The sequence below is a fragment of the Portunus trituberculatus genome, chromosome 28 (assembly GCF_017591435.1).
Source record: "Portunus trituberculatus isolate SZX2019 chromosome 28, ASM1759143v1, whole genome shotgun sequence".
NCBI classification, from domain to species: Eukaryota; Metazoa; Arthropoda; class Malacostraca; order Decapoda; family Portunidae; genus Portunus; species Portunus trituberculatus.
Genome location: NC_059282.1, coordinates 6,911,056 through 6,931,055, shown reverse-complemented (window position 1 = coordinate 6,931,055; position 20,000 = coordinate 6,911,056). Strand labels below are relative to the sequence as shown.

Sequence of the window (20,000 nt, the reverse complement as noted above, 5' to 3'; positions counted from 1 at the left end):
CACCCTTCAGCTTTCAAGTCAATGTAGCTTCATCCGTCCTTCAAACACCCTCATCCCTTCACTCCACACGCGTCCACCTCCCATCAAGGCTTGCTCGCCGCCTCCACACGACATCCATTGATAAGAAGAGGCAGTCTGATCCACCGGGATTATTGGGAGCTACTCTCTCATCCCTTCTCCACCTCCCCTCACCTCCTCGCTCTAACCAAACCCAGCTTCTCCTACCCTTATCCCCCTAACCTCCCCTCCATCCACTAACTCGTACCCTCACCCCTCACTTCTCTTCCTTTCCATTCCCCTCTCCCGTCCACTCTTTCCTCACGACCTTGCCTCCATCCCCTCCATCCAGTTTCTAATCCCTGATTCTTCCCTCTCCTCCCCTACTACTAACTAATCCTTTCCCTCCCTTCACCTCTCCCCTGTTGTTAAGCCTCTACTCTCCCCCTCATCCCAACCTCCTCCTCCTTTTTTTTTCCACGTTCCCTCCCACGCTGCTATGTCTCCCCTCATCCTCTCTCCTCTCCTGCCCCATTGTCTTCCTTTCTTTTTATCTATCCTTATCTTCTTCACTTCCCCTTTTTGCTGCCATCTCCCGCTCCTCTCCTTTCCTCCCCAGTCTGATTTCCAAATAATCTCCCTCCTTCGGTCTTGTTCTCCCTTGATAAATACATCCTTTCATTGCCCTCTCCTATACATACGTCTTTTTAATCACCTGTGTACCTCCTCCCTCTTACCAAACAAATAACACTGTTCTATTCTTAATTATCTATGTACCTACTCGTCTTTATTCTCTTTTTTTATCTTTCTGATTTTTTATACATTCCATTGCCCTCTCCTCTACATGCACCTCTTTTAATCACCTGTGTACCTCTTCCCCCTTACCAAACAAATAACACTCAGTTCTATGTTGATTATCAGTGTACCTAATCGTCTTTATTCTCTTTTTCTTTTTCTTAGTTTTTATACATTTCTTTTCTTTTTGGCATTGTTTCCCTTTTCATTTTTCTTTCGTCTTCTTATTCTTACTTTTCTTGTTTCCTTTTCATCTATTCTTTCTTTATCTACTTCCTTTTGATCTTTCTCATTTCTTCTTGTTCGTCTTCATCCTCTTCTTTTTTATTCCTCTTTTCTTTTCTTCCTTTTGATCCCTCTCTTCCCTCTCCTCTTTCTCATTCTTGCTTGTTCACGTAACACATCACGTAACCTCCTCCTCCTCTTGCTCTTCCCCCTCCTCCTCCTCTTCCTCATCCTCCACCATTTTTTCTTCTCTCCCCTCAAAACAAACAGAGGAAAGAAAGAACGAGTAAAGTGCTCATCATCTTAACCCTTTCATCTCTCAATCAACTTCAATTTAAAAACACAGTAATTTCATATTAAATGCCACTGTTTGTCATTTAGTGTGTGTTAATGAGACAGTTTTCCGAGGAGGGATGAAGAGGGAAAGAACCTCAGTACTGACTGCTAGCTTTTAATGTGACGGAGTACGAGGAGGAGGAGTACGAGGAGGAGGATTTGCTATTACAGATAATACACAAATAATGTTAAGAGGATTAAGGGATTCAAGGAAGGAAGAGAGTTTCAGAGAGAGAGAGAAAGATGGAGAGAAAGATAATCCAGAGAGAGAGAGAGAGAGAGAGAGAGAGAGAGAGAGAGAGAGAGAGAGAGAGAGAGAGAGAGAGAGAGAGAGAGAGAGAGAGAGAGGCTGTGAAAGTACAAGTTAGATGATTGATTTAGTACAAAAAGCAATAAAGTTATAATTAAAGGAAGAGGTGGAAGATGGATAGCCAGAGGGAGAGGAAGGGGAGAGGAGATAAAGGAATGATAGGGGAGGGAGACGGAACATGAGCAACAATAATGGTTGAACAGTAAAAGGGGAAGGGAAAATGTGTAGAGTTAAAAAGAGAAAGATGAAGTGTAAAAAGGATGAAATATGCAAAAACAGTAAAAGATGAATGCACTTCGTGACAGGGGAAACAAGGGAGGTAAAGGAAGCTATAATAAGAAAGGTATATGTAAAAAATTGTTAGATGAAGTATAGACAGGATAAAGAGGATAAAATGCCATAAAAAATAATACTTACTGTGACAAGGGAAAAAGTGAGGTAGAGGAAGCTGTTAACGGGCACATATCTATTAGGCCAAAAAAAAAAAAGAAAAAAAATTGTTCGTTGAATGCACCACAAAACCATATAGATAATGGCCACGCTCCCACTCTTTCATCACCGCGGTCTTCTGCCCAGTAGGTAACCATGAAAAGCGCAGAAAAAAACATAAATATCACTATTAAAAAAAGGATTTTCAAAATTTCCGAGTTGTCAGGGAAATGACACTGAAATTTCGACTTACAAATCATGAATAAGCGTCCGGAAATGTATAAAACTACACTGCGAAAGCAAACTATTTTCCGCAGTTCTTCTTTAAGTTAGGAACATGTAATCCAATTTGTCAGATATACAAACTCTGACATCCATTGAATTCTTAACCCCTTCAGTACTAGGACACATTTTAGCTCGAGATTTCTGTGCGATTAGACCATCTTATTGACATTAGGAATGGTCTATGGAGATCAGAAGATTAATGGCCACAGTCTTCACTATTCTTATCCCCCCCACATAAGTTTCTGAAGCTGTATAAAATCAGCAAATAGTAAGCAGAATGAATATAGAAACGGCCGATGGTACTGAAGCAAAAACATTAAAATGATCAAAGCTAAGAATAATCAAGAATCTAAAAAAATCGAATCCTCAGATGCCCAAAATAAAACTCATAGATTTAAAGACAAATTCTCGGATACCAAACCAATCAAAGTTTCAAGAGCAAACACTCCAATCTATGCAATTCAAAGGAAAAATAGAGAACAGACAACCGCAAACAAAATAGAATTGAACACAAAGCAACGATACATTTTCAAAAGCAACCTAACACCATCCATGGAATATGAACAACACAATCGCTGTAAAACTATCCACTTTTCAATCAGGAACAGAAAACGAGAAGTGTCGAGGCGGTGAAGGCAGACTGCAAAATTGAAAGTCACCAGCAGCACCCGAGCACAGTCCCAGCACTCACAGCCATCACCACCATACACCCCCTACACAGCAGCACCAGGACAACACCACCGCTTAGACATCACACAGTCATCACCACTATACACCGCCACACAGCAGCACCAGGACAACACCACCGCTTAGGCATCACCACACAGTAGCACCAGGACAGCACCACCAGCTTAGACATCACACAACCATCACCACTATACACCGCCACGCAGCAGCACCAGGACAACCACATAGCCATCACCACCATACACTGCGACCCAGCAACACCAGGACAACACCCAAGCACCACCACCTAGACATCACCACTCAGCCGTCACCAGCACACAGGCAGCAGCGTCGGGCAGGCAGGAGCAGCAGCGATGAGTAACAGGGATCTATCCGCGGACGTCCAGACGCAACCATGACGGGGATTAAATTGTCAATTAAGGACGGTAATTGGTTCACGTCGGTGGCCGCGAACACAGAACACAGAGTTATGGCCACGTGTTATTCTTCGGTGAAGTGTGAGAACGAGTGGCGACGCTTCTTTCCTACTGACGGGGCGAGGGGAAGGGTATGGGGTGAGGGAGGATAGGGAGAGGGATGGAGTGAGAGATAAGGAGAGGGGAAGGGATGAGGGGTGGAGGAGAGGTGAGGGAGGAGACTGAGGGTTGGGAGTGATGGAGGGAACTAGGAGAGAAATGAGGGAGAATAGTGAAGGAATGAGGGGAGGGAGAGACGAGACTGAAGGTTGGGAGTAACAGAGGGGAGTGAAGAAGGGGGATTGAGGGAGGGAAGTAAGGAGAGTAGTGAAGGAATAAGGGGAGTGAGGGAAGGGACTGAGAGGTTGGGAGTGGCAGTGCAGAGTGATAGAGGGGAAGGGATGAAGGAGGGGAGTGAGGGAGGGTACTAAGGATTGGGGAGGTAGTATTGAGTGATGCAGGGGACTGAGGGAAAGGAGTTAGGGAGAGGAGTGAATGTTGGGAGTGAGGGAGGGGAGTAACGGAGAGGAGCGAAGGAATGAGGGGAGTGAGAGACGGGACTGTGGGAGAGAAGTGAAGGAATGAGGGGAGGGAGGGAGAGGACTGAGGACTGAGAGTGACAGTGAGGAGTGATGGATGAGATAGATGAGATTGAGAAAGGGGAGTGAAGAATAAGGGGAGTGAGGGAGAAATTCTGAAGAACAAGAAAAGAGGGATAGAATGAGGGATAGAATGGTATTACTTCATCATTAACACTACTGATGGTGGTGGTGGTGCTGCTGATGATGATGATGATGAAAATAATAATGATAATAGTTATAAGAAATTTCATACAGTAAACCTTGAGATCCCACCTACGCTCCTTGATTCGGCTTTACCTCACCAACTGGAGCATTACGGAAAAATGGCAGCAGTGAAAAAAAAGGAGTGTAATGAACGGCTATTAGTGTTGGCGGGGGCAGGGAACGCAGGCAGGGAATGCAGGGAGAGAATGTAGAGGCTTATTGGTATGGTTATGTGCAGAGAGCGGAGTGTATGTATATAGTATAGGAACAGCATAGTAATAATAAATAATAATAATAATAATAATAATAATAATAATAAGCTACTCACTAGGTACGTATCTTGCCGTCATTCCGTGCAAAGATGGCTGAAGTACGGCGTCGATTTCTAGTTTTATGCAGTCATAGTAATAAAACATAAAGGAAGCGGCCTGTCCCCTCATTCTCTGCCTCTTTTACCTCCCGTTTACGAACACGCTTGGAATATGATAGCAATAGTTTTCACTCCTGCTACAACCACTACTTCAACTTTTACCGCTATTACAACTGCTACAAAAAATCTACTACTACTACTCTCCCTATGAATACTCCTCCTCATCCTCTTCATGCTCTCCCTTATAATCAGGTGGCACGCAGGTAATGATTCAGGTAAGAGCATCACTAAACAATCACAAGCCTGCTCCGGCCCTGCTAATGCCTGCTAAGCCCTACTGCCGCGTATATTAATTCTTCACCTGCTCAATTTGATGTATAATATTCCTACGTCAACAAAGGAATTATTTCGGAAACACTAAAACGTCACACAGTTCTCTCTCTCTCTCTCTCTCTCTCTCTCTCTCTCTCTCTCTCTCTCTCTCTCTCTCTCTCTCTTCGTTACTTGCATTCCTTCAGTACCACCAAACTAACTAGCGCCGCCGTGAAAAATGTTAAGCATGCCATCGTCTTCTGCATAAAATTCCACATCTTAAAAATTTTCAGCATAAACTTTTTTCCCCTTTCTTTTTTGTCACCTTCAAACTTTTTATTTATTTTTTTTTTCTCTCACTCGGTCCTTCGCTCCACTGACATCGCTCCCGATCTTATTTTTATTTCTTTTATTTGGAATGGTATGATATTTATTTTTTGGGTCGAGGGTTCAGTCTCTCAGTGCGCTCCGACACAACGCTCTGCATTTCTCGGCAAGCAATGTAAAAAGTTCATATCTTCGTGACAAAAGCTGTTCAGGGAGGGAAAAATTGAGCTGGATTCGGAACCCTGACCCAGAATGAGCGAAGCGTCAGTGATCAGAGCGACACACACGCACACACACAGAAAGAGAGAGAGAGAGAGAGAGAGAGAGAGAGAGAGAGAGAGAGAGAGAGAGAGAGAGAGAGAGAGAGAGAGAGAGAGAGCGTGCATATATCTACATAAGTGCCTCACAGTCAACCTATCAATAAAAGCACACACACACACACACACACACACACACACACACACACACACACACACACACACACACACACACACACACACACACACACACACACACACACACACACAACCATATATATATCTATTTACGAAACATGCTTTATTTCTATTAGCGGGTATAAAAAGAATAAAAAAAACAAGATATTGCCGCCCTATTAATCTTACACATTAATTTTGACATTTTTACCTTTCCTTTTTAATTAGTGCGTCTGCAAAAAGTGTTGATCTAGTAATAACCAATTTAGGCAGAATCATTGCAGCAGCTGAACCCACCGTCTGTCCCACACACACACACACACACACACACACACACACACACACACACAGAGGGCCTCGCTTATTCTGTTCACACTCAAAGGCAGCCACAGAAAGGGAGAGGGCTTGGGAGGAGTGTCCGGGGAGGGTACTGGGTGTGGGTGGTTGGGTGACTGCATGCATGGGTGGTCACCGTTACGAGACGAGCACACGAGGCCAAAGGGGTTGCGAGTCCAAGCCAACCACTGATCCTGAATTGTTGTCAGCTGGCAATGAAAAAAAAGGAAAGCTTGTTTTTATTGTGCCTTTTTGTCCTTTTTTAACTTTTTTTTTTTAGCTTTCCGCTCTTTCTGTGATCCACTTTTGGTGAATTGAAATATTTGTTTGTGCTGTTTTAATGAGATGAATGCACTCTCTCTCTCTCTCTCTCTCTCTCTCTCTCTCTCTCTCTCTCTCTCTCTCTCTCTCTCTCTCTCTCTCATTCCCCAAAGGCCACGGTTCTCTATAGTACAGAAACTTTTCCATCGGTATGTGGCGGTTTCGTTCTCTCTGTCTGTCCTCCTTTTTGCCTTACATCCTCCTCCTCCTCCTCCTTCTCTTTCGCCTCATGATATTTCCTTCCCCTTATACGTAGCATCTAAAAAGAGTAATAGCTGTAAAATAGTGACGAGGGTAGTGATGCTTATAGACTGATAATATTAACTCTCATCATAATCATCAGCATTTGAGAGTCCCACGTTTATTACCTGGTTGATTAATTATGTACTGTACCTGTGCACGACAAAGACTCACCTGTGCACACCATTCTTTCATTACTTCTCTATTTTATTACTGTCACCTTCCAAATATATAAGAGTAAAGACAAGGTTCGTTTATTCCTGCTGTGTGTAATCCGCTCGTGTACTATAATCCTCTTTAAGACTATTGGGAGAGCTTCCAGTCGTCAATTATGTAAGTGAATTAATTAACTCCATTTGTACCTCGGTGACAGGCTGCTCGTAATCCCTCACAATACGAGTACCGTCACCAAAGATGTAATGACGACCACTTAATTCCAATGTCTGGTTTGATGTGACAGGGGAAAGTTGGTTTGATTCCCTATACGTTGTTTGCTTTGTGGAAAATTTCTAATCTCTCGTATTTTATTTTATTTTTCTATTTCCTAAGACTGATTCCATGTTACGTTGTTTGCTTCGTGAAAAATTGCTTTGGTATATATTGTTGTCGATAGTATTTTCTCATCTCTCGTATTTTATCTTCTTTCTTTATTTCCTAAGATTGATTTCCTATGAGAAGGGAAAGGTAGTTTGATTTCCTATTCGATGTTTGCTTCGTGGAAAATCCTTACGTAGAGTTGTCTCATAACGTCACTCACATACAATAACAACCCACAGAGTAACAAGAGCCACTTCTGTAATTCCCTCATCTGCCTTAAGGAAACAAGTAAGTAAAGGCTGCACGCTTCCTTACACAGTCTCTCTCTTTCCCTTGACTCAAATAGCGTCATGATGTATTGTGGGGAGAAGTAAAGTTGACCGTTGCTCTTCATTCTCACTGCAACAAAAGGCGAGTCTCGTCACTATGATATTACCTAGTCCTGCATAAATTAATACGATATGTAGACAGGAGGAAACGCTATTATTGTGGAAGAAAATGTAGATTCTCCACTGAAAACGCAATGTTATATATGCATACTTATACAATTTAATTTTACAGAAAATGAGAATTCTTCACAGAAAACATTACAAGGATACACACACATATATGCTTAACTAAAACTATGAATGAAATAAATATACACTCTTGTCCTTGATCCCTGTACATAAATGGACAAATGATTACACTGTACTAACAAACATTCATAAAATCAAAGGAAACGTAAACCTCATGCAGATACAAACATCTTCCTATATTAACAAAATCTCTTTAAAAATACAAAATAAAACTATCAAAATCATAAACAAAAGACATGAATTATTTAAAGAAAAACATGAATTACACATACAAACAATTCATTTCTCTATATAAAAAAAGATAAACAATTCCTATACAATAAATAATCATGAAAAATTAAAACAAATTGCATAAAAAAACACAGGAAAACCTTCTTTGCTACGAGAGGAATCTAGTTTAACTCTTTTTACCTCGACTAGAGACAAAATGGAGAAATATACCTGCACATTGGCAACGTTTCTCAATACATTCACTAACCAATTAGCTACCCTGTCTATCTAGGAAAGGAAACAAAAGGAACAAAAAGTGAAATAGACAGGGAAGGCCATGAATAATACCAGAGAGAGAGAGAGAGAGAGAGAGAGAGAGAGAGAGAGAGAGAGAGAGAGAGAGAGAGAGAGAGAGAGTCCATGAAAGAGACTAGACAGGAGATAATAAAAGACTGAATTAGAGGTGGAATCACAGAATGAGAACCAAAGAGAAAGAGAGAAAGAGAAAATCAAAGAGCGGGAGAGAATTACACAGAAGAACAAAGGAGAGAATATTGGGAGGGAAAGAGGGGAGAAGGAGAGGAAGAGACAGGGGGAGAAAAAGAGGGAGAGGGAGAGAAAGAAGGAGAAGGAGAAAACATAAAGAAAAATGAAAATATGAGAGGAGAGGAAAAGGAGGAAAGATGAGATAAGAAGAGAGGAGAGGAAAAGAGAAAAGGGAAGAGAATCTGGAAGAGAGTGAGACAGAGAATAGAGACACTGCACTAGAGGAAGAAAATATGAAACAGAGAGAGAGAGAGAGAGAGAGAGAGAGAGAGAGAGAGAGAGAGAGAGAGAGAGAGAGAGAGAGAGAGAGAGAGAGAGAGAGAGAGAGAGAGAGAGAGAGAGAGAGAGAGAGAGAGAGAGAGAGAGAGAGAGAGAGAGAGAGAGAGTAGAGAGAGAGGTAGATGAGGCAAGGATGAAAGATAGGAGGGAGAGAAAATAGATCAACTGGTGGCCTCAATATAAAGGTGTTTCGTCTGATTATCTTTAAAGACTCTAATTATCAAGTTTAGGAGATCAAAACAGGAGCGTGAAGAGGAAAAGAAGGAAGAGGAGGAGGAGGAGGAGGAGGAGGAGGAGGAGGAGGAGGAGGAGGAGGAGGAGGAGGACGAGGAGGAAAAGAAGGAGATATTGAAGAAAATATGTGAAAGGAGTGTAATTATAGAAAATTAAATAATAGAAAAGAGAGAAATTGAAAAAAGCCAGAGAGAGAGAGAGAGAGAGAGAGAGAGAGAGAGAGAGAGAGAGAGAGAGAGAGAGAGAGAGAGAGAGAGAGAGAGAGAGAGAGAGAGAGAGAGAGAGAGAGAGAGAGAGAGAGAGAGAGAGAGAGAGAGAGAGAGAGAGTAAAACAAAGGAAAGAGGTGAGGGAGCGAAACATTGCTCTAAAATAAAAGAAATAAAGGAAAAAAAGGAAACGATAAAATTAGAAAATATCAAAAGATGTAACAATAAAAATAATACACATTTCTCCGAACAAAGATGAAATTAAAGAAACGAAGAGAAAATACAAAAAGAAGCATAGAGGGAGGAAGAGAGGGAATCAATGATGAAAGAAATATACAAAAGAGAGAGAAGGAGAATAAAAATAACGAAACGAAAGCTTTAGAGATACGAAAGAGAAAGAGAGAGATGTAATGGAAAGGGTAACAGGAAACTTAAATAAATAAAACAAAACATTATGAGGAGAAAGTGAAATTAAGAAGGAAATGACCCGAGAAATGTTATGAAAAGATGAAGATTAGTAGATGAAAAGCAAACACACACACACACACACACACACACACACACACACACACACACACACACACACACACACACACACACACACACAAACACACACACACAGTACTCTAAATAATTTCGCACATGTCATATTTTTCTATTATAAAAAGAAATTTCAGTTCATAAACAAAAGAATATGATGAAAAAATAAGACGAAGAGATAAAGAACAAACATACAGACATACAGAGAGACAGTACTCTAAAACATTTCACACAATATCGTATACTTCCATGATAATAAAAAAAAAAAGGCAACAGTTTAAATGATCTTTTTCCCCCTGGCATAGAATTCATACGCTTCCACATCTTAATATGAAAGTTTTTAGGAGTAATGAAAGAAAATATATACACATCTATACACGTTAAAATAACACCAACAAAAAGAGACGAAAAAAACAACAACAATAGCCTTGAATTAAGTATTAAGTATAAAAGGGTTAGGAAAGCTTTAACGTACTAAATTATAACATATTCCCTTAATTGCAAAAGTGAGAAAGCTCGCTACTTTAAGGGTGAATATTATCTTTCTTTTTTTTATGATAGGGAGGGTGAGGGGAAGGCGAGAGGGATCCCTGGTATAATGTATTTTCAAGTGTGATTAAAACTGTTTATCTTCATATCCTCACTCGTTGCTTACTTCACTACGTTCCGGCTTATGCTGCTCAGGTTTCATCCTTCTTCGTTAAGGTGAGATATAGAGTGAATGCGGGATTGAATATTCTCTCTCTCTCTCTCTCTCTCTCTCTCTCTCTCTCTCTCTCTCTTTCACTCCTCAGTATTTTTCTTTTACCAGTTCATTTATCTTCTTCCTTTCTTCACTCCTTCCTATTTCTCCTTCTCTGACTTTTTCCTCTTTCCTACCTATCATTCCTTCTTACTTTTCCCTCCTCTCTTTCTCTTCTGTCTTATCTTTCCTCTCTTTTCCATCAGTTTCTCAGTATTTCTTTCTCCTTTATAGCATCTTTTCTCTTCTCTTCTCTTCTCTTCTCTCTCTCTCTCTCTCTCTCCCCTTCACGCATGCACCGTGACGAAAATTACACCCAAGAAGGATTCACCTGAGCGATAAATCCTAACCAACACACAAATCATGGCTCCGGGATTTACAGCTTGGAATCCTCTCTCCTCCTCCTCCTCTTTCTCCTTCCTCTTACTCCTCCTCCTCCTCCTTCTTCTTCTGACCTCTATACCTCAGCACCCCTCCCCGCTTCCCACTTCTCTCCTTGTCTGTCTCCTCCTCCTTCTCCTCCTCCTCCTCGTCGTTGCCTCTCCTTCACATTCCCTCATCCCTTCCCGGCCACGCAGCGCAAACATATGGATGGAAAATAGTGAAAAAGTAAGGAAAATGGTAGAATAATAGTACCTTATTTTTATATTTATGAGTCTTGGTGAGCGGTGCGTAGGTGTAGTGATGGTAGTGGTGGTGGTAGTGGTAATAGAATAAAGAAAACAGCCGACTTTTGAGCTTCACCATAGCAAACTTCACCCCGCCCGGTAGCTTCCCCCTCTTTCCCTTGTATATTATAATGAATTTCAGCAACATTCACCTTGCACTCCCTTTACAAACATCTCCCGGCAACCAGACATCCTCACCTCCCTCCTCCCTCACTCTCTCCCTCCCTCTCTCTGTCTCTCTCTCTCACACACACCCTTTCTTCCTTCCTTCCTGTCATCTCCGTATCATTTGCCTCCTCGGGCACATTCATCTTCAGCATACGTGTGCCTCATCCTTCATTCCCCTTCGTATATCCAGGCTGGCGCAGTGCATTACATCCCACACACTCGAGGCTGAAGGATCCCCACGAATAATATATGAAACAAGACGATCCGAGCACCTGCACTACCTCTCGTGATGGCAGGCAGCGAGGGGGCGGCACGGTAGTATACTCAGATGGTTATACCCGAAGCTGGCGGCGAAGGTAGGTTAGAGCGGTGATATACGCTATTGTTGACGATATATCCTTGGTGTAGCGTGGCAGTGGCGTGCTGTGCGACGCTGTGTCCATAATACTAGTGTTATTGCTTCCCCCGACGCCTAGATTTGAGGTGTACGTGAGGCAATGCGCAGTTACAACACGTGTTATGGATGTAAAGTATACTAGTCAAGTGTAAGTCTCGTTTTGTGAAAGGTATACAATATTTTCTCCCCCTCGAATCTCTGCTAAGTGAGGAACACCTGTATACAAACCAAATTACACCTGTGGCACGTGAGGGTGTGGTAAAAGTTACACCGTGTTATTTACCTGTTGGCGAGGTAAATGTTTACACCTTTCCTAGACATGAAGCAAGGCAAGTCACGTGAGCTTCTTTCCCCTCCTTCCCGTGCCTCTCTGCCGGGCGATAGTGTGTCAAAGATGATGTGCAGAGGTATGGTGAGGGGAGGAGTGCCAAACAAAGGTCAGAGGTAGTGTTGCAGGGACGTGCCATCATGATACACTTCAACACCACTTCTCCTACCTCATGTGTTGCTGTCACCTGTGTGTGTGTGTGTGTGTGTGTGTGTGTGTGTGTGTGTGTGTGTGTGTGTGTGTGTGTGTGTGTGTGTGTGTGTGTGTGTTGCAACATCCTTCCTCACCTGTCCTCGTCACTCTGCTCCGATCCACACATCTGTTGCCTGTCTGTTATTGCAACACACACACACACACACACACACACACACACACACACACACACACACACACACACACACACACACACACACACACACACACACGTCTTCCGAGATGCCACACTTGTTCCAGCCTTGAATCACACCTGCCTAGCCTGCCTGCCTCAAGAACACACCTGCTTCACACTCGAGACATCCCTTCTCCACACCTGCCTTCCTTGCATATCTGCGTGCCTCTTTCTCTTTAACCACCTCACCGCCTTCACACGCACGCACACACACACACACACACACACACACACACACACACACACACACACACACACACACACACACACACACACACACACACACACACACACACAAACACACACACACATTTATCCCTCAGTCTTTAACACACTCCTCTAACACACACAGACATACAAAAACACATTATTCTAACACTTCAACTTATCAACTTAACACACTTCTCTTCCCTCATCACGCCTACATGTGTCTCCTCTCCACCCACGTGTCGCTCTTTCCCAATACCACATCTGTCTTTTTCTTCTCTCCACACCTGTCGCCATCACATGCCCACGCGCACACATACCAAGATTAATTTTTCATAACGATACCAACTTATTTCAGAAAAGCGGTTTACAAAGGCATAGGAGGAGGTAGAGAGAGGAGGGAGAATGGGGGAATGGAGTGTGTAGGAGGGACGTGGGGAGGGAAGAGGGAGGGAAGAGAGAGGGAAGGGGAGGGATAGAATGACGGAGGGGAAGCGATGAAGATGATGGAGAGGCGGTGGAGGGAAAAATTGTGGAAGTAAAGCGGAGAAGTAATTTGGGAGGAAAAGACAAAAGAAAAGACTAAAGGAGGAAAAAGATGATAAACTGAAAAGGTGATGAAATGAGTCTTGAAAACGAGAGCTAGAGCGAGAGCGAGAGAGAGAGAGAGAGAGAGAGAGAGAGAGAGAGAGAGAGAGAGAGAGAGAGAGAGAGAGAGAGAGAGAGAGAATACAGGTGTTGGAGGAGGAAGAGAAAGACTAAATGGAAAACAATGGAAAAGCGAAAAGGCGAAAGCGAATGATATCAAAACAGAAACCAGAAGAGAAAGAGACAGAGAGTGAGGAAAAGAGTGAGAGGAAAGAGAGAGACAATAAAATATAAGAGGGCGACACTGGATCAGAGAGAGAGAGAGAGAGAGAGAGAGAGAGAGAGAGAGAGAGAGAGAGAGAGAGAGAGAGAGAGAGAGAGAGAGAGAGAGAGAGAGAGAGAGAGAGAGAGAGAGAGAGAGAGAGAGAGAGAGAGAGAGAGAGAGAGAGAGAGAGAGAGAGAGAGAGAGAGAGAGAGAGAGAGAGAGAGAGAGAGAAAATAAAGCTCACAAAATAAAACAGGAATAACGTAATAAACACAAATATTTAAAGGAAAAGTAACAAAAACGAACATAACAGAGAAAACAGTACCTCTTTACAATCCATCACTTGCACATCATCTACACACACACACACACACACACAGACAAGCAGACACACAGGCACAAAAGACCAGTAAGCGAGGAAAAATAGGGGTGTCGACGGAGGCTGAAGGTGAGTAAGAGGACCCGAAGCGCAACAAGGCGAACACCTGAACGATACATAGAGATTGATTAATGTTTCGTCTTTGTCTTCATTATAATACACGTCCGCCTCCCTCTCTGTTACCCCGATATTGCCTTCCGCGTGATGAAGAGGGAGGCACGGAGGGACGGACGGAGGGATGAAGGGACGGACGGAGGAAGGGAAGGAGGGAGGAAAGGAACTGGGGGAAATGGATGAAAGTATGAGGGTGTAGCAATATAAGACCAGGAATATTGTAAGGAATGGGCATTGTGTGTGTGTGTGTGTGTGTGTGTGTGTGTGTGTGTGTGTGTGTGTGTGTGTGTGTGTGTGTGTGTGTGTGTGTGTGTGTGTGTGTGTGTGTGTGGAAAAAGGAAGGAATGATTAAACTGAAATCAAAATACTTGGTAATCACGTTAAAATAAAGAAAAGAGGAGAGTAATTATAATGAAATAAATGAACGTTCAATTAAAAAGGGTGATCGTAAAATATTAACTAAAAATTCATAAAAAGGGAAGAATAAACTTTGATGATTATAAAAGAGAATATGACAGGAAGGGAAAATACAAAAAGAGAAAAAGAAAGAGAGAAAAAAGTAAGAGAAAACGAAATATGAAGAAGAATGTTAAGTAGACTTGCATGCTTGTCCTGTATTGTTTGAGAGAATGCTTTAGTGAAAATAACAAAACACGTATTTGAGAGAGAGAGAGAGAGAGAGAGAGAGAGAGAGAGAGAGAGAGAGAGAGAGAGAGAGAGAGAGAGAGAGAGAGAGAGAGAGAGAGAGAGAGAGAGAGAGAGAGAGAGAGAGAGAGAGAGAGAGAGAGAGAGAGAGAGAGAGAGAGAGAGAGAGAGAGAGAGAGAGAGAGAGAGAGAGAGAGAGAGAGAGAGAGAGAGAGAGAGAGAGAGAGAGAGAGAGAGAGAGAGAGAAAATACAATATTATCTGATGTGAGAACAAAACACAATGGAAAACAATAAAACACAAGAAAAGGAACTTAAACTGTAAAAGAAAAGAAAATATCTGAAAGTCATGAATAAGATCACACTTTTCTAATCAAATATTTGAACACAGAGAGAGAGAGAGAGAGAGAGAGAGAGAGAGAGAGAGAGAGAGAGAGAGAGAGAGAGAGAGAGAGAGAGAGAGAGAGAGAGAGAGAGAGAGAGAGAGAGAGAGAGAGAGAGAGAGAGAGAGAGAGAGAGAGAGAGAGAGAGAGAGAGAGAGAGAGAGAGAGATATATAGAGAGAGAGAGAGAGAGAGAGAGAGAGAGAGAGAGAGAGAGAGAGAGAGAGAGAGAGAGAGAGAGAGAGAGAGAGAGAGAGAGAGAGAGAGAGAGAGAGAGAGAGAGAGAGAGAGAGAGAGAGAGAGAGAGAGAGAGATTTAACATGGAACACGACAAAGAATTATAGATATAGAGAAGACGACAAAGTAAAAAGGACACGAAGAGGATAAAAGAGAAAGAATAAAAATGTAGAAACAAAGAAATATATCACGAAAAATCCCAACTAGAGAAAACTTGGCAAAAACCACGAAAAAGTAAAAGGAATTCAAGCACAAAGAGAATAAAGGAAATATGAGAGAGAGAGAGAGAGAGAGAGAGAGAGAGAGAGAGAGAGAGAGAGAGAGAGAGAGAGAGAGAGAGAGAGAGAGAGAGAGAGAGAGAGAGAGAGAGAGAGAGAGAGAGAGAGAGAGAGAGAGAGAGAGAGAGAGAGAGAGAGAGAGAGCAATACAAAACAAGCACCAAGTCAGAAGTGTTCAGTCCTCCCTCAAAACATATTTCCATTTCCATTTTCTTTACGCCTCACTAACTTTTTTTTTTATTTATTTTTGTTCTTCTCTCTGAAACAAACGTTCATCATTTATATTTTCATTCAACACGGCGGGAGAAAGAAAAAGAGAGTTCAAAAGTGTACCAGGCATGTTGTACTGTGCAACCAAAATAATAGTTCGTCACACTCATATCCATTTCAAAATTCTATGTATTATGAACTCCTTCTGTACAACACGTACAAAATATGAAGCAATGCACAAGGCTGAAATAAAAGTGTACTGCCAGGTCGAGATATAAGTAAAAGGCAGCGTCAGAAGAGTAATTACATATGCATAAGTCGACGGTAACCACACTGCCACATGACAAAATCCTTTCACATAATCGTGTATCATAAGTCTACGGGGAGTCACTGCCGTATTTCATTATCAATCTATGGGGATTCAAACCGCATTTCATTAACCCCTTCAATGCCATGACAGGTTTTCATATTTATTCTTTTCATTATTTGGTGACTTTATACTGGTACAGAAACTAAAATAATGAAGACTGTGGCCTTTCATCTTCTGACTTCTATAGACAATTCCCAATGAAGACAGAAAAAATCACACCTAAAACACATGATAAAAGTGAGTTCGAGTACTGAAGGGGGTTAAGAGTCTAAAGGAAAAATTTACCTCATTCTATCATCCTCTACTTTAAATGTTTACCGGATTATATGTTGCATTTCATTATCGTTCTACCGCGATAAGTAAATCCACCGCAGAACGCGCACACTCAAACGCAAGGCAAATTTTAACAAACCAACAAGCAGTTAGAGAAAAACACTACCAACAAGCGCACACTACACAGAAAACCACAATAACAAAGCAATCCATTCACCAGGAGACACAAAAAACACTAGCATCAACATTCCAATCATTCCTTTATTTCTACGCCCACATATCTACCACAAAATTCCTTTATAGTCCACAGATAGAAAAAAAAAATATATATACACCTCTCCCATTTTACTACCACTGAAAACTCCCTCTGTAGTGCTTCCCAATTATCTCTTTGAGCACTCTTACCTCTCCCTCTACCTGTTCGCTTCCCGCCCCCCTCTCCCTCCGGTGAAGCTCAGGTGATTAGGGGAAAAATATATATAAACACTTAATTACAGGTAAGTGAGGCAATCGTTAATGAGGAGGAGGCGCTACGTTGCTTTGTGAACTGTTATTGGTTTGATTATTAGTGTTATTGTTATTACTGTTTTACTACTATCATTTTTCTTATTGTTATTGATGTTCTTGCTATTATTATTATTTTCGTTATTGTTATTTGTATTATGGTAGTAGTAGTAGTAGTAGTAGTAGTAGTAGTAGTAGTAGTAGTAGTAGTAGTAGTAGTAGTAGTAGTAGTAGTAGTAGTAGTGGTGGTAATAGTAGTAATTGCAATGTCGGGGAAATTTCCACAAAACTCTTACAGAAATTTCCTGCCAAGATAAAGAGAACGAAACCCCAAAAATTTTAAGTAAAGTCGTCCACTACCGTTTTTGCGTCACGACAGTCCAGAAGTTTTCTCAATTAGTAGCAAATGCACAGCAAAAAGAATAAAGAAACGAAAGAAAAAAAAAACTGGCACAAAAAAAAAAGCCAGAAAATCCGGTGATATACTTAATTACTGTAACGAAGATGTGAAAAAAATATATTAATGCTGCAGAGGAAAAAAGAGCAAAAGTTAAGGAAGAATGCAATTATTGGCAAAAAAGCAAAATGCAACATAAAAAAAACTAATTTATAACAAGGCCATCAATAGCTAGAAGAACAAGAGCAGCAGTAATTTATCCAATGAACAATGAGAGAGAGAGAGAGAGAGAGAGAGAGAGAGAGAGAGAGAGAGAGAGAGAGAGAGAGAGAGAGAGAGAGAGAGAGAGAGAGAGAGAGAGAGAGAGAGAGAGAGAGAGAGAGAGAGAGAGAGAGAGAGAGAGAGAGAGAGAGAGAGAGAGAGAGAGAGAGAGAGAGAGAGAATATTAGATAACGCGTGATCATTTTCTTACAACAAAAGAAAAGAAAAACAACACCAGTAATAACGATAATGAAGTTAAATACAATAATAGCAATAGTATAACAATAGACACTACAACAATAATAACGCTCGTAATGATAATGATAATGATAATAATAATGAGCGAAGCAGGCAGCGGCCCATAATGGTCTGTTTACGACCAAACGAGAAAGCGACGCATGAAATTAATTACTGCTTCGTGACGTCACGCAAATCCCAGCCCAGCCTCCTTTGATGGCTGACCTCACCCATGACCCCTGACCCCCTTACTCTTTCTCTCTCTCTCTCTCTCTCTCTCTCTCTCTCTCTCTCTCTCTCTCTCTCTCTCTCTCTCTCTCTCTCTCTCTCTCTCTCTCGCTGTGGATAACGAGGATAAGATGGAAGGGGAGGACGAGGAAGAGGAATAAGGGTAGGAGGATTAGCAGGAGAAGGAGGAGGAGGATGAGATGGGAAGGAGGACAACGATAAGCAGAATGAAAGCACACGTAGGCAGAGAAAACAAGGCAAAAGATTAGCAGAGAAAATAGATGACAAGTAACATTTCCTCCTTAATTCTTTCATATGACGTCAATTTTCATCATTTTCTGACTCTCTTTTATTATTTCTTCTTCATTACTCCTCCTCCTCCTCCTCCTCCTCCTCCTCATCCTCCTCCTCCTTCTACGTATTATTCCTTTTTCTTCCTCTACTTTACAAATATTTCTACTTCATCATCGTAGACACGCAATATAAAAATGATGATGACAATGATGATGATAATAATAATAACAATAATAATAATAATAATAATAATAATAATAATAATAATAATAATAATAATAATAATAATAATAATAATGATAATAATGATAATAGTAAAAATGATGAATTAAAACAATAGAGTGGCTGGCGCGCCGAACGAATATTACAAAGTGTAGTTGAGTGTATCATTATGGGAAAAAGGCAACTGAAATAAAAGATTAATATATTTCTTTTATCTACCAGCGTTTAATGTGGGATGTATGAGTTGTGAATAATAATATTTTCGGCGAATGACGGCAAGAGAGAGAGAGAGAGAGAGAGAGAGAGAGAGAGAGAGAGAGAGAGAGAGAGAGAGAGAGAGAGAGAGAGAGAGAGAGAGAGAGAGAGAGAGAGAGAGAGAGAGAGAGAGAGAGAGAGAGAGAGAGAGAGAGAGAGAGAGAGAGAGAGAGAGAGAGAGAGAGAGAGAGAGAGAGAGAGAGAGAGAGAGAGAGAGAGAGAGAGAGAGAGAGAGAGAGTTAGTATACACCGACCTCTGAATTCTAATCCTTCACTCACTTACATGTACAATTACCTTCCTGGAACCATTACAGCAAAACACCACAACAATAAATCTGAAAGAAATGTTCACAAAAGAGAAAAATTCACTTCATGCCAAGGAAAAAATTTGGTGCATCAAAAATACACTTCACAAAAATTATAATACGTTGCACTACATTCAATGCAAGGTGAAAAAAAATGATCTTTCAACAGGATACACGTAAAAAGTCAATATTTATACAATAGCTTGTATAGAATAATGCAGCTCCCTTAACGGACTAACTTACTTACAACAACGACAAAAATAACAGCAACAACAGCAAAAGCAATCTACAACAACGATAATCAAGATAATGATACTGATAATAAAAATAATAATAATAATAATAATAATAATAATAATAATAATAATAATAATAATAATAATAATAATAATAACAATAATAATAATAATAAAAATAATGATAAAATAACAAAAAATAATAATAATGATAACAATGATAATGTAATAGCAATGATAATGTTGCTACTACTAATACTCTACTATTACTACTACTACTACTAATAATAATAATAATAATACTACTACTACTACTACTACTACTACTACTACTACTACTACTACTACTACTACTACTACTACTACTACTACTACTACTAATAATAATATTAATACTACTACTACTACTGCTACTACTACTACCAAACTAATAACAATAACAATGATTAGAACAGTAGCGCCACATGCAGCTATGAGGAGAGAAATACATGAAAACCACACCAGATACCAAGAAATAAATAACACAAAAAAAAAGAAAATAAAAATCCCTTAAAAAACAAATCTTTTTTTTTATTGTTCGAGATAAACACAAAAAAATAAATAAAAGTCAGTAGAAAAGTATATCAAAATAAATTATTAAAATACAAGA

The 20,000-nt window shown here is 40.7% G+C and overlaps 1 protein-coding gene across 2 annotated transcripts in view; it reads right to left on the bottom strand.

Annotated features, from left to right (window-relative positions):
• Positions 1–20,000, bottom strand: part of LOC123510295 (basement membrane-specific heparan sulfate proteoglycan core protein-like) — a 150,727-nt gene that overhangs the window by 48,782 nt on the left and 81,945 nt on the right. The gene's annotated exons all lie outside the window — the stretch shown is intronic.